This window comes from Gossypium hirsutum, chromosome A06, assembly GCF_007990345.1.
Source record: "Gossypium hirsutum isolate 1008001.06 chromosome A06, Gossypium_hirsutum_v2.1, whole genome shotgun sequence".
Lineage (NCBI taxonomy): Eukaryota > Viridiplantae > Streptophyta > Magnoliopsida > Malvales > Malvaceae > Gossypium > Gossypium hirsutum.
The window spans coordinates 48,395,890-48,409,195 of record NC_053429.1 but is presented as its reverse complement, the minus strand read 5'-3'; the positions used below and the strand labels follow the sequence as shown (position 1 = coordinate 48,409,195).

Genomic DNA, 13,306 nt, shown 5'->3' with positions numbered 1-13,306 from the left:
ACATTAGCGGCTAAAAAATTCGCAATGTCTGCAAACCAAGGTACCTCCAAGTCAGAAATAGCAAAAAATTGTTCTTCAGGGAACGAATCATTTATTTCTACTTCATATAGCTCTTTAGTATTTCAATTTTTAAGCCTGGATAAATGATCAGCTACGAGATTTTTTGCTCCTTTCTTATCTTGAATTTCCAAGTCGAATTCCTCTATGATATCTATTACGAGTTTATCAAAGATGGCCATCATGCAGTGCTGGAACGTAGCAGGAGCATTACATAATCCAAAGGGCATTCTTCGATAAGAAAATGTACCGTATGGACATGTGAATGTCATTTTTTCCTGATCTTCAGGAGCTATTGGGATTTGAAAATAGCCAAATAGTCCGTCTAAGAAGCAGTAGTACATGTACCCTGATAGTCTTTCCAACATTTGGTCAATGAATGGTAATGGGAAGTGATATTTCCTCGTGGCATCATTTAGCTTCCTATAGTCAATGCAAACTCTCAAACCTGTGACTGTCCTAGTTGGAATTAGTTCATTCTTCTCATTGGCTACCACAGTCATGCCTCCTTTCTTAGGAACAACCTGCACTGCACTTACCCAAGAACTGTCAGAAATAAGATAAATAATTCAAGCATCTAAAAGTTTAATTACCTTGGCTTTAACAACTTCCTTCATGTTGGGGTTCAGTCCTCTTTGAGCTTGCACACATGGTTTATATTCATCTTCCATTAAAATTTTGTGGGTGCAAAAAGAAGGGTTGATCCTTTTAATGTCAGAAATTTTCTAGGCTATGGCCTTTTTATGTTCTTTTAATACTTGGATTAATTCCTCTTTCTCCTTGGGTTGCAAGTTAGATGCGATAATAACTGGTAATGTAGAATTATTTCCAAGGAATACGGATTCCAAGTGGTTTGGTAATTGTTTGAGTTCCAGTTTGGGAGGTTTTTCAATAGAGGGTTTTTGCTTAAAATCATCGTTCCCTTTAATGTCCTCATATTCTGCTTGTCTTTGGGAAGATTCATTGAAGTTTAGTTTAGCTTTTATTTTACCTGCCTCAGAATCATCGTCATCTAACTCCTCTCCTTGGGCATGGCACAGTTCCAACGTGTCCTTATGTATGATTTCCTGAAAAGAATCTTGAGCAGCATGATTAATAGAGTCAATGAATAACATGATTCATCCTTTTCCCTAGAAAATCTCATGGCATCATAAATTTTAAAAACAATTTCTTCATCACCTACTCTAAGTACCATTTTACCATCACCCACATCAAGAATTGCCTTAGCAATGGCTAAAATTGGATGCCCTAAGATTAAATGCACTTCAACATCTTCATCCATATCAAGCACAATGAAGTCAACAGGGAATATAAATTTATCTACTTTTACAAGGATGTTCTCTATAATACCTCTAGGATATTTAATAGATCTATCAACTAGTTGAATACTCATCCTAGTGGGTTTAGGTTCCCCAAGACCAAGTTGTTTAAACATTTGATATGGCATCAAATTAATGCTAGTACCTAAATCAGCTAGTGCCTTATCAATGTTAAAACTACCAATTAAGCAGGCTACAGTAAAACTTCCTGGATCTTTTAGTTTGGTTGGCTATTTGTTTTGGAGTATAGCCGAGCATTCCTTGTTAAGTTCCATTGTAGATAAGTCTTCAAACTTCCTTTTGTTTGTTAGGAGCTCCTTTAAAATTTTTGCGTATGTTGCCATCTGCGATATAGCTTCAACAAAAGGTAAGTTAATATGCAGTTGTTTAAAAAGTTCAAGGAATTTACCAAATTGTACATCTATGCGGTCTTTCTTCAACTTTTCCGGGTATGGAATTGGTGGTTTATATTCCTTCAGCATTGGATTGTCATTGCTTTCGGGTTTTACCTCCTCTCATTTGCTTCTGTCAGCTTTTTGTTGTGGCTTCTTTTCTGGTTCAGCTAACACTTTCCCACTTCTTAGTGTAACTACTTTCACATGTACTTCTGGATTGGGTTCGGTGTTACTAGGTAGATTTCCTGGTGCTCTTTCTGAAATCATCTTAGCCAGTTGTCTAATTTGAGTTTCAAGCCCTTGTATTGATGCTTGTTGATATTTGAATGCCATCTCAGTATTCTAAAAATGAGTTTTTGACACCAAGATGAATTTGGTTAGCATCTCCTCAAGGTTCGACTTTTTCTCCTGTTGGTATAGTGGTTGCTGAAAGCCTGGAGGGGGTGGTGGTTTCTGATTTCCTTGGCCTCTTCATGAAAAATTTTGGTGATTCCTCCAACCTGCATTGCAAGTATTTCTATAAGGATTGTTTTGAGATCGAGGATTGTTACCTATGTAATTTAACTGCTCGTTCTCCATGTTGTGGCCATAAGGTGGGTATTTTGAATTGCTTGATCAACCTCCACTTGCTTCGCACTTCATTATTGGTGAACCTGTGAAGAACCAAGAAAACCATCAATTTTCTTATTCAAGAGTTCTACCTGATTAGAGAGCATGGTGACCGAATCAACGTTATAAACACCGGTTGTTTTTTTAGGCTTTGTCCTCATGACTTGCCACTGATAGTTATTCAGTGACATCTCCTCTATAAACTCATAAGCATCTTCAGGTGTTTTATTAATGATGGTTCTGCCAGAAGCTGCGTCAACCCTTTGTCGATCGAAGGATTCAGGCCATTATGAAAAGTTTGAACCTGTAGCCAGAGTGGTAACCCATGGTGAGGGCATTGTCTCAAGAGATCCTTGTATCTCTCCCATGCATCATAGAGTGTCTCTAAATCCATCTTTACAAAAGAAGAGATATCATTATGTAATTTAGCCGTTTTAGCCAGCGAAAAGTATTTTAATAGAACCGTTTCAGTCATTTGTTCCCAAGCAGTAATTGACCATCGTGGTAATGAGTTCAACCACTGTTTAGCTTTGTTCCTCAACGAAAAGGGAAACAACCGAATACGTATGGGATCATCAGAAACGCCATTGATTTTAAATGTATCGTAGAATTCCAAGAAATTTGCCAAATGAGCATTTGGATCCTCTGTAAACCATCAAACTGAACAACCTGTTGTATCATTTGAATTGTGTTAGGTTTCAGTTCAAAACTATTTTCGGCAATAGCAGGTCTAACTATACTCGATTCAGTTCCTGTTAAAGTAGGTTTAGCATAATCATACATAGTGCGTGGAGCAGGATTCTGTTTTACTGGATTAACAGCAATCGCAGGCGGTATCAGGTTTTCCTAATTTTCAGCCATCTCCTTGGTTGTGGTTTGAATATTGTCCTCTTGCTCGTTCTCTGTGTATCTTAAGCTTCGCCTTATTTCTCTTTTGTTTCTGTGAACTATGCGATCGATCTCACTGTCAAAAAGTAATGGTCCTAACGAGTTTCTTCTAGTCATAAACTATAAAAACCTGCCAGAAAAAGGGAAAAAGAAGAATTAGTAATAAAATTTTGAATAAAATTAAAATTGCAGTAAAAGCAAATGGCTAAAGTAATAAAAATCGAGTGTTCCTAATATCTGGATACATGATATTCATGATAGGTTTTAAATATTTATGATGAATTGTTCTTGAAACTAACTATTATCACGATGAAGGCAAGTGTACCTATCTAACAGTAGTATAGCTTTAGCAAGACCAGATTGTCGAACCCAAAGGAACTAAAAGTACTAGTAATGACTGTCTTTTTATTATTTAGTCTAAGAATAATGGGGTTTGTTTTAACTAACTAATTAACTGAACTAAGAATTCACAGAAAATAGAATTGGGGAATTACTTTGGAAAAACAATTGAATTAAGACAATACCTAAGGAAAAATCCACCTAGACTTTGCTTGTTATTTGACTCTGAATCGGACGATTTATTCATTTGACTTGATCCGTAGAAATCCTTAAGTTATATTATTATCCCTCTCGAGACTAAAAAAGTCTAACCCTAGGTTGAATAATTGAAATCTCTTTCTAATTAACTCCTTAGGGTTGCATTAACTCGATCTATGGATCCTCTTATTAGGTTTCACCCTAATCCGACAAAATCTTGTCACCTTATCTCTAGGCACGCAATCAACCTCGCTTAATTATGACAAATGTACTTAATTATGACAAATGTACTCTCAGACAGGGTCTATTCCTCCTCTGAATAAGAGCTTAACTTGAATCAATATCCTGGAATATCAAAACAAGAATTAAGAACAAGTCAAATATTTATCATACAATTCAGATAATAATAACAAGATCTGTCTTAGGTTTCATTCCCCTTAGGTATTTAAGGGTTTTAGTTCATAACTAAAAAGGTAAACATCTTAGAAGAATAATGAATACAAAACATAAAGAAAAACCCAAAACTCTTGAAGGGAAATTGGGGGGAGATCTTCAGTCTTGATGATGAATCCAGCTTCTGAGATGGATCAATCGGCTCTCCTTGAGTAGTTCTCTGCTTCCTCTTCTATGGCCCCCTTTTCCTCCTCCTCTAGGGTCTATTTATAGGCTTTAGAATGCCTAAGAACCCTCAAAATTGGTCTTTTCCGAATTGGACTCAATTTGGGCTTGACAGGGACACGCCCATGTGAAGAAGGCCAGGCCATGTTGTTTTCCCATGTGGGTCCATTTTCTCCATTTTTAGCCCCTTTCTCGCTCTTTTTATTCTCCTATGCTCTCCTAAGTATAAAACATCAAATTAAAGGATTAGAAGCATCGAATTCACCAATTCTAAGGAGAAACTGTCCATAGATGTGTTAAGCATGGGGTAAAAATATGTATAAATTACCGTTTATCAGTTCTCTTTATTGTTTCTATATTATTGCTATATGGGCTCAAATCTGTTTCTTCTACCACCCTTTAAAAGCCGAATAGTTCTTCTCTAAGTGTTCAGTAATTGCTGAATTGTGACTCTTTACCATGATGTCTGTTCGTTGGATTCTGGGTATTACCGAGGAGTGAAAAGTGCAAGAGTTCTCAAGATTTCGAAACCCTATCTCTTAGTATTCGATTAAGGTAATTTTGATACCTTATCTTTATGGTATAGGCCGGTTACCCCAATGTTTTATAGGGAAATATTTGGGATATAAGCCACCTCTTTAGTTTATTTTGTCTAACAGGATCTACCATTACTGCAGTTAATCACCAAGGTACGAGTGATTGATTTTGGCCGGCGTTCTAGGAGGGGTTTATCGTAGATCATCTGGTCGTGGCACGTGATGATTGCTTAATCATGGATTAGGTGCTTGTGAATATTAATAATTGGGGGAAACTGATTGAATACTTGGACTGAATGTAGGTCGGTGCTCTAGGTTTTTTCATAAGTACTTGCAATCAGGTGTGTAACTGTGCACCAAAACCTGTAGTTGTCAAAAAGTCGAAAAATGTGTGTAATCACACCCCCGTTAAACTGTGTTTCGGCGAAAGTCGAAAAGCTGAAATGTTGAAACATCGGCATTCGAGGCCTTACGAGCGTACGAACAAACGTGAGGCGAATCGAGCCCACAAATCATTGGTGATAGACTGTAAAGGCCATTACAAGTATTTCTGTGGACTTAGGCCGTTATGGGCCACGTTGTGTCGAAATGAGCCGTGTGGGCCCAATGGGCTCGTAGGCCCTACACAAATTAAATCCACTGTAAGTGATAAATATTGGACTGGGCTATATAGGTCACATAGCCGTAGCTAAATTTGGGCTAAATGGGCCATACGAGCGTGTGGGCCCACTTGGGCCGAGTAGTGGGCCTTGGGCCCATTTACATCGTTATGAACATTTAGGTTATCTGTGTCATTCGAGGAGACTGTAGCCCTTTGAAGAGGTCGTGGTCAGAGTTGAATCCCCAAAATAGGTAAAATGACGATTATGCCCTTATGCTCCGTATGATTGATGTGCTTATGATTTACATATATGATTGTACTGAGTATGACTTTGCATACACATAATATTTATGACATGACATACTGCATGGGGTTGGGGTCTGATTTGGAGGAAGTTCTGTACTAGTGGTTTTGCCACGTATTCTGATTCTAGTGGCTCTGTCACGTTTTCTATTATTAGCAGCTTCGCTGCGTTTTTGGTGTGTTGGCTGGGTGGGTTGTTGGAATCCGTACATGGTGTGTTGACTGGTATGGGTGGTGTGCTGGATGGATTGGGTTGGGATACTTATTTTCTTTCTATTGATTCTGTTTTGGGCTTGGGCCCACTCTACTACTGTATAGGGCTAAAGCCCAGACTACTCTGTTATTGAATAAGGCTATGGCCTAGACTGTTTTGCATATTCTGTTTTCTGTTGTTTGTTAGGGGATTACACACTGAGTTTTCGTAAACTCACCCTTTCCTTTTTAACTGCTCAGGTAAACCTCAACAGTAGACGATTTGGTGCTGCGAGGGACTTAGAGATGGCCACACGACTGCTGTGTCTTGCATTTGACTTTGTTTAATTTAAATTTCACTTTTGGGTTTTTAATTCTGTAATAAGGCTGTTTGTGGGTTTCAGTTTTAATTGGCCTTTGGATTATATGTTTTATTTAAAATTGCTAGTTTAGGTAAAGGCGAGTTTCTAAAACAATTACTGTTTTCTAAAACATGCGTTCTAAACTTCAAAGTTTTCAAAATGCTTCCGCGGTTTAAGATGAGTTGATTTACCAAAGGCAAATAATCTGGCAAACGTTTGTGACGAGATAATTTGATAATGGTAATTAAAGCGTCTTTAATTTAAAAGTGGATAATTCCTACTTTCTGAAAAGCACTTCGATGTGACATGCCAGAGTTGGCCATAATGTCCAGGCCGGGTTTCGGGTGTTAAATATTATATTCCATGCTTAAAGTATGTGAATTGATATGTGTGAAATTTTCATATGAAAATTTCATCATTTGAGTGGCGATTTGCAAAAATGGACTTAATCGCGTAAATTGTAAAAATGGCTTGCAATTTGTTAAAGTACTTTATTGCTATGTTCTTTTAATGTGAAGGCCTTAAAATGAAATTATGTAATAGTACGATTTAGACCCTATTTGGAACAGTGATTTCAGGACCACGAATCTGAGTCAGAAAAATATTTTAAAAATATTTTCTATGTTTATTATGTGTGAATCTATATCCTTGAAATTTTCGTGCTTTAATTTTATCGTTTGAGTGCCCGATTAAATAAAAGGGCTTAATCACATAAAATGAAAATTAGATGGTTATTTTTAAAAGGGCTGAATTGATGTTGTCTTTATTTCATGAAGTACTTATGTTGCAGTAATACCATTGGAGTTAGTGATGGACAGTTGTATCATTGATATATATGTTTTAGTTATTTAATTATAAAGGATATTAATGTAAAATGGTAAATAATACATGATATAATAAAACATAATTAAAATAAGCTTTCATATATTCTTGTTCTTGCCGAAATAACAAAATAAGAAAAGAAAGAAACAAGTTTAGGGTTTGGCCATTAGTAAAGCTCAATTAAGGTATGTAACTAGCTCGATTTTTGATAATTTTTACGTTTTTGAGATCGTTGCAATGTTATCTACAAAGCCCATGCTTGAAATTTTTTATTTTGATGAATATTTTGAGTTATGCCATTGATGAATATTTGAGCTATGTGATGTTAGTTGATGAAATATGAAAGATATGTCTTGGATTAACATGTTTTTATTGGAATTTTTGATGATTTTGAGTAATTAGGACTAAATTGCAAAAATAATAAATTGAGGGAATAAAATGTGAAATAAATGAAATATATGGACTTATATGAACACAAGGAAGATTTGGCCTAAGCATGGTATATGCAAATTTTGCATGTTTTGTGTTTTGTGCAATTTGGACTAAATTGTAAAAAGTGTAAAATGTCATGCGTAAAATGGTAACTTTCCCATTTATGTGCTTTTGTACTAAATTGAGTGAAAATATGTTTGAATGAGTTTAATTTGAATATGTTTAGATCAAGAACCAAAGAAATCAGATTTGGATCGGGGGAAAACTAAAGTTGTCGATTAGCCATCCCGTTCCAATTTTCATCGTCCGGTGTAAGTTTATAAGCAAATAAATGTTGTTAAATTTGAATATATATATATATATAAGTTTTAAATGCTGAATCAAATTTTATGATTATATGTACAAAATGACCGAATGTGTATATGCTTGAGAATTAAGTTTACTAGTTGATTCGACTGAGCTACCACGTCCGAAGGCCCCGTACAAGCCTTAGGAATAGCTAGGATGCATATGTCATGACATAGGATTTCCTATATGTGTTTTCGTGTAAGACCACGTCTGGGGTGTTGGCATCGATATATGTGGTTACGTGTAAAACCATATCTGGGACATCAGCATCGTATTTGATTCGTGTAAGACCCTGTCTAGGATAGTGATATCGATATGAGATAGCATGTAAAACCACGTCTGGAACATTGGCATTGTCCGGTATATGTGATCTTCCGAGTATCCTATTCAATTCTTAATTGTTCAACGGGCAATATCAAGTTATGATCGAATGTGAAATTGAGCTAAAATGTCAGGTATGTGCTAAGTTAGTTGATTTGAAAGATAAGGTAAGTATATAATTGAAATGAACAAATGAAATATGCATTATGAAAGTGAGAATTATGTATGCTTATGAATTTATGTGTATTTGGCCAAGTTAATGTAATTAAATATCATTCATGTGATGGTATATGAGTTTCAAGCATGAAAAATGTGTATTTGATTAAAGATTATTTGGTTTGGTCTAGTTGATTAAATATAAATGTTCATTTGATTATTACTTGCTTATGACTTACTAAGCTATGATAGCTTACTGTGTGTATATGTTTTCCTTTGTTTTATAGATTTTGGAGTCAAGTTACGAGCTCAGGGATCGTCAGCAAGGTCTATGACACTATCAACTGTCTTCGGTATTTTATAAGCTGAATTTTCGAACCTATGGCATGTATAGGCTGGATTATATTTTGAAATGTTGGATTTTGGTTTATGTAATCATGAGCCATGCAAAAATGGCTTATTACTTTGTTAAGGTTAGATTTAATGCTTCATTTTGAAGATGGTCATGTTTAATTTTGGTGTTCCGCTATTGCCTATATGTATATATATATTCATATATATGTGAATCTTTGTTGATATTCTTTGATAAAGTTTGTTATGTGACTCAATATTAATGCTTTCATGCATTTGGTTTCGGCATAAAAATGTTAACAGAGTATATAATGGTAAGTATGTTTCATGATATAATTGAAAGGTAAATTTGGTATGATATGAAATGTTGTGGATAGATCTTCTTGTAAGATAAATATGTATGTTATATATATATGATGCGCTTGGTACATGCTCATTAATTAAAGTAATGATATGGTTAGCTTATGACCATTTATTTTTGGCAAGTTTGTATAATAGTATGTTTTGTATATGCGTATTGTTATGAATTAGCTTAAATGAGGTAAATATGGTTGATGAATATATATTTATATATATTTTGATTATGGATTAATAGCAGCTTAATTGAAATACACGGTTTGTATTATAAAATTAGTTTAATTTGCTAAGCTTATTACAGAGTACATATGTATGCTATATTGGTTATATGTTTCAATAAAGGGTTATTGATAAGCATAACGTATACTCGGCTATGTGACTAACCTATTTAGAAGTGTTTTTATGACCTAATTTATGTGATAAAATAGTATGATTATTGTGTGTATATATATATTTGGTGATTGAAATTGTGACCATTTGATTCATTAAAATGATTAGTTAATGTTTAAAATCAAGTAGTTATAAGTAAAATAATTGTACGTATCCATTTGTATAAGTATGTGTACTTGGCTATGTGATTGCTATTTATGTATGATAATTAGTTTGTAAACAGGATAAATGATGATCTGTATTTTGTACACTTTTAATGGTTCATTGCAATGTGTTAAAATGTGCACAATATATATGTATATATGTATTGCATTAAAGTCAAGTTCTATCATATGGTAATGATATTAAGTTCACAAATGCGTTTAAACATTACTTGGTGTGAAATGATATTTTTGGTTTCTAATATGCATACAGGTAGAGCTAAAGTAATGACTTGTTGCTATTTATTAAATTAAATAAATATAATGACATGCATTTAATAAACATGATTAAGTGTATTAAGATGTGAATATGAAATTTGTAATGTATTTTAGTTATGTTATAATTCAACTATTTGAATGCTATAAAGGAGATATACATATTTTTCGTATAATTAAGTTTATATTATTTTAAACATGAATAGTAACAAGTGACTTTCTTAAGTTGTGTTTGGTTCTGTAATGCCTCATAACCCTAATCTGGCGATGGATACAGGTTAGTGGTGTTACATTTGATTTGTATCAGAACTACGGTTTAGTCGATTCTAGGACTAACGTAGTGCGTGTGAGTCTAGCTATATATGCCATATTATATACTGCGATAGTGTGATGACTTCTGACATTTCAAAATGTGTTTTCGTTTAGTAAATGGATCCCGACAGAGCTGTAGCTGATGATGTCGAGAGTATAGCACCTGGTCCCGCGCAAGGGATAGCGCCAGTTGATTCTCGACCAACCTCGAGTAACCAAGAGGGAGAGGCTAAGCAATCTTTTTACCAAATGATGAACGACTGGTTTACTCAGTATATCTGGACTAATTCGACTATACCTGCTATGCCTCAAGTGAGTGATCCATTGAGATTATATAAGCTTCCTGTTGATAAAATTAGAAAACACGGGGTTGAAGAATTCAAAGCTACTGATGATGATGATGATGATGATGCTGAGCGAGCTGAATTCTGGCTTGATAATACTATCCGCGTGTTTGATGAGCTATCTTGTACACCAGATGATTGTTTGAAATGTGCCATATCCTTGCTTCGAGGCACAGCATATCACTGGTGGAATACACTAGTATCAATTGTTCTGAAAGAACGGGTGACTTGGGGTTTTTTTCAGACTAATTTCCATAAGAAATACATCAGCCAGAGATTTGTCAACCAGAAGCGCAAAGAATTTCTGGAATTGAAATAGGGTTGCATGACCGTGATAGAGTATGAGCGGAAATTCGTGAGATTCAATCGGTATGCCCGAAAGTGTATTTCGACTGAAGCTATAATGTGTAAAAGATTTGAAGACGGGTTGAACGAAGACATTAAACTGCTAGTTGGCATACTTGAAATAAAAGAGTCCGTAGTACTAGTTGAGCGAGCGTGCTAAGTAGAAGAGCTCGGGAAAGAGAAAAGAAAAGCTGATTTTGAAGCTAAAGATTCACGTAAGAGATCATTGAGTAAGTCATTTCAGTCAGTATCAAAGAAGTTTTGAGATGATTTTAGCCGCTCTAAGGCTACTTCGGGTTATTTTAGACGGGATCGGGATAGACAACCTATGAGCTCAAGAGCTACCTCAGTAGCTAGTGTTGGTAAGGTTAGATCGAATCAACCCGAGTGCAAACATTATGGTAAACAAAATCCTGGCAGTTGTAGAATGCATGATCGGGCCTAAATGTTGATCGACGGATCATTTCGTTCGTGAATGCCCTGAGTTAGCTGAACGAAATCTAGTATAGAATACGAGATCGGGTAACATTGCAGCTCGAGCTAGACGACCCAGAAACATGGGTAATGTGAGTAGTAGTCAGAGAGGGACTAAAGATACAACAGTTAGATCTGAGGCTCGTGCACCTGCCAGAGCCTATGCTATACGCGCACGCGAGGAGGCTTCATCCCTAGATGTTATTACCACTACATTCACTCTCTATGATACTATTGTAATTGTATTAATTAAACCTGGTTCGACTCATTCTTATGTGTGTGAGACCCTAGTATTCAGTAAGACTTTGTCTGTTGAGTCTACTGAGTTTGTGATTAAAGTATCGAACCCCTTGGGCTGGTGTGTTCTAGTTGAAAAAGTGTGTAAAAATTGTCCTTTGATGATTCGAGATTTGTGTTTTTCAGTTGATTTGATGTTGTTTCCATTCGACGAGTTCGATATAACTCTGGGTATGGATTGGTTGACTTTGCACAATGCTGATGTAAATTGCAAAAGAAAGACTATTGATTTACGGTGCCAAAATGATGAGATTATTCGGATTGAATCTAATGATCTGAATGGTTTACCAGCAGTGATATCTTCGATGTTAGCGTAGAAGTATGTGAGAAAAGGTTGCAAAGCTTATTTTGCCTATGTGCTTGATAGTAAAGTGGCCGAAAGAAAGATTGAATCAGTACCTGTTGTGTGCGAGTATCCGAATGTGTTTCTAGAAGAATTGCTAGGTTTGCGACCTATTCGAGAGGTAGAGTTTGGTATTGAGTTAGTGCCGGGGAGAACTCTGATATCGATAGCTCCGTACAGAATGGCACCTACTGAATTAAAAGAATTGAAAGCTTAGTTTCAAGAATTGACAAATAGAACGCGCGACTGAGTTTCTCTCCCTGGGGTGCACCAGTTTTTTTTTGTGAAAAAGAAAGATGGAGCTATGAGAATGTGTATCAATTATAGATAGCTCAATAAGGTGACTATAAAGAATAAATATCCGTTGCCACGGATTGATGACCTGTTCAATCAGTTGAAAGGGGCTACAGTATTTTCGAAGATAGATTTGAGATCAGGCTATTATCAGTTGCGAGTTAAAGACTCTGATGTGCCGAAGACTACTTTTCAAACGAGGTACGGACACTATGAGTTTCTGGTTATGCCTTTCGGACTTACTAATGCACCTGCTATTTTCATGGATTTGATGAATCGAATCTTCAGACAGTATTTGGATCAGTTTATGGTTGTGTTCATAGATGACTTTTTGATCTATTCATGTGATGAAACCGAACATGCTGAACATTTGAAACTTGTGTTACAGACTTTACGAGATAAACAGTTGTATGCGAAGTTTAGTAAATTTGAGTTCTGGTTACGAGAAGTCAGTTTTCTCGGCCATGTTGTATCAGCATCGGGTATTCGGGTTAATCCAAGTAAGATTTCGGCTATCCTTGATTAGAAACCTTCGAGAAATATTTTTGAAGTCCAAAGTTTTCTGGTTATTATAGACGGTTCGTGAAAGGTTTCTCTATTATTTCAACCTCAATGAGAAAGCTACTTCAGAAAGATGTTAAGTTCGAGTGGTCAGAAAAGTGCCAGAAAAGTTTTGATCAGTTGAAAGCCCTATTGACCGAAGCTCTAGTGCTAGTTGAACCAGAATCGAGTAAAGAGTTTGTTATCTATAGTGATGCATCTTTAAATGGTTTGGGTTGTGTTTTGATGCAGGAAGGCAAAGTCATAGCTTATGCCTCAAGATAGTTAAAGTCACATGAAAAGAATTATCTGACACATGATCTAGAATTTGTTGCTATTGTGTTTGC

The 13,306-nt window shown here is 35.7% G+C and overlaps 1 non-coding gene across 1 annotated transcript; it reads left to right on the top strand.

Annotated features, from left to right (window-relative positions):
* Positions 1 to 2,700: 2,700 nt before the first annotated feature.
* Positions 2,701 to 2,806, top strand: LOC121231316 (small nucleolar RNA R71). The gene has a single exon (XR_005929377.1). It is a non-coding gene; the product is annotated as a small nucleolar RNA R71 (small nucleolar RNA).
* The last annotated feature ends 10,500 nt before the right edge of the window (positions 2,807 to 13,306 follow it).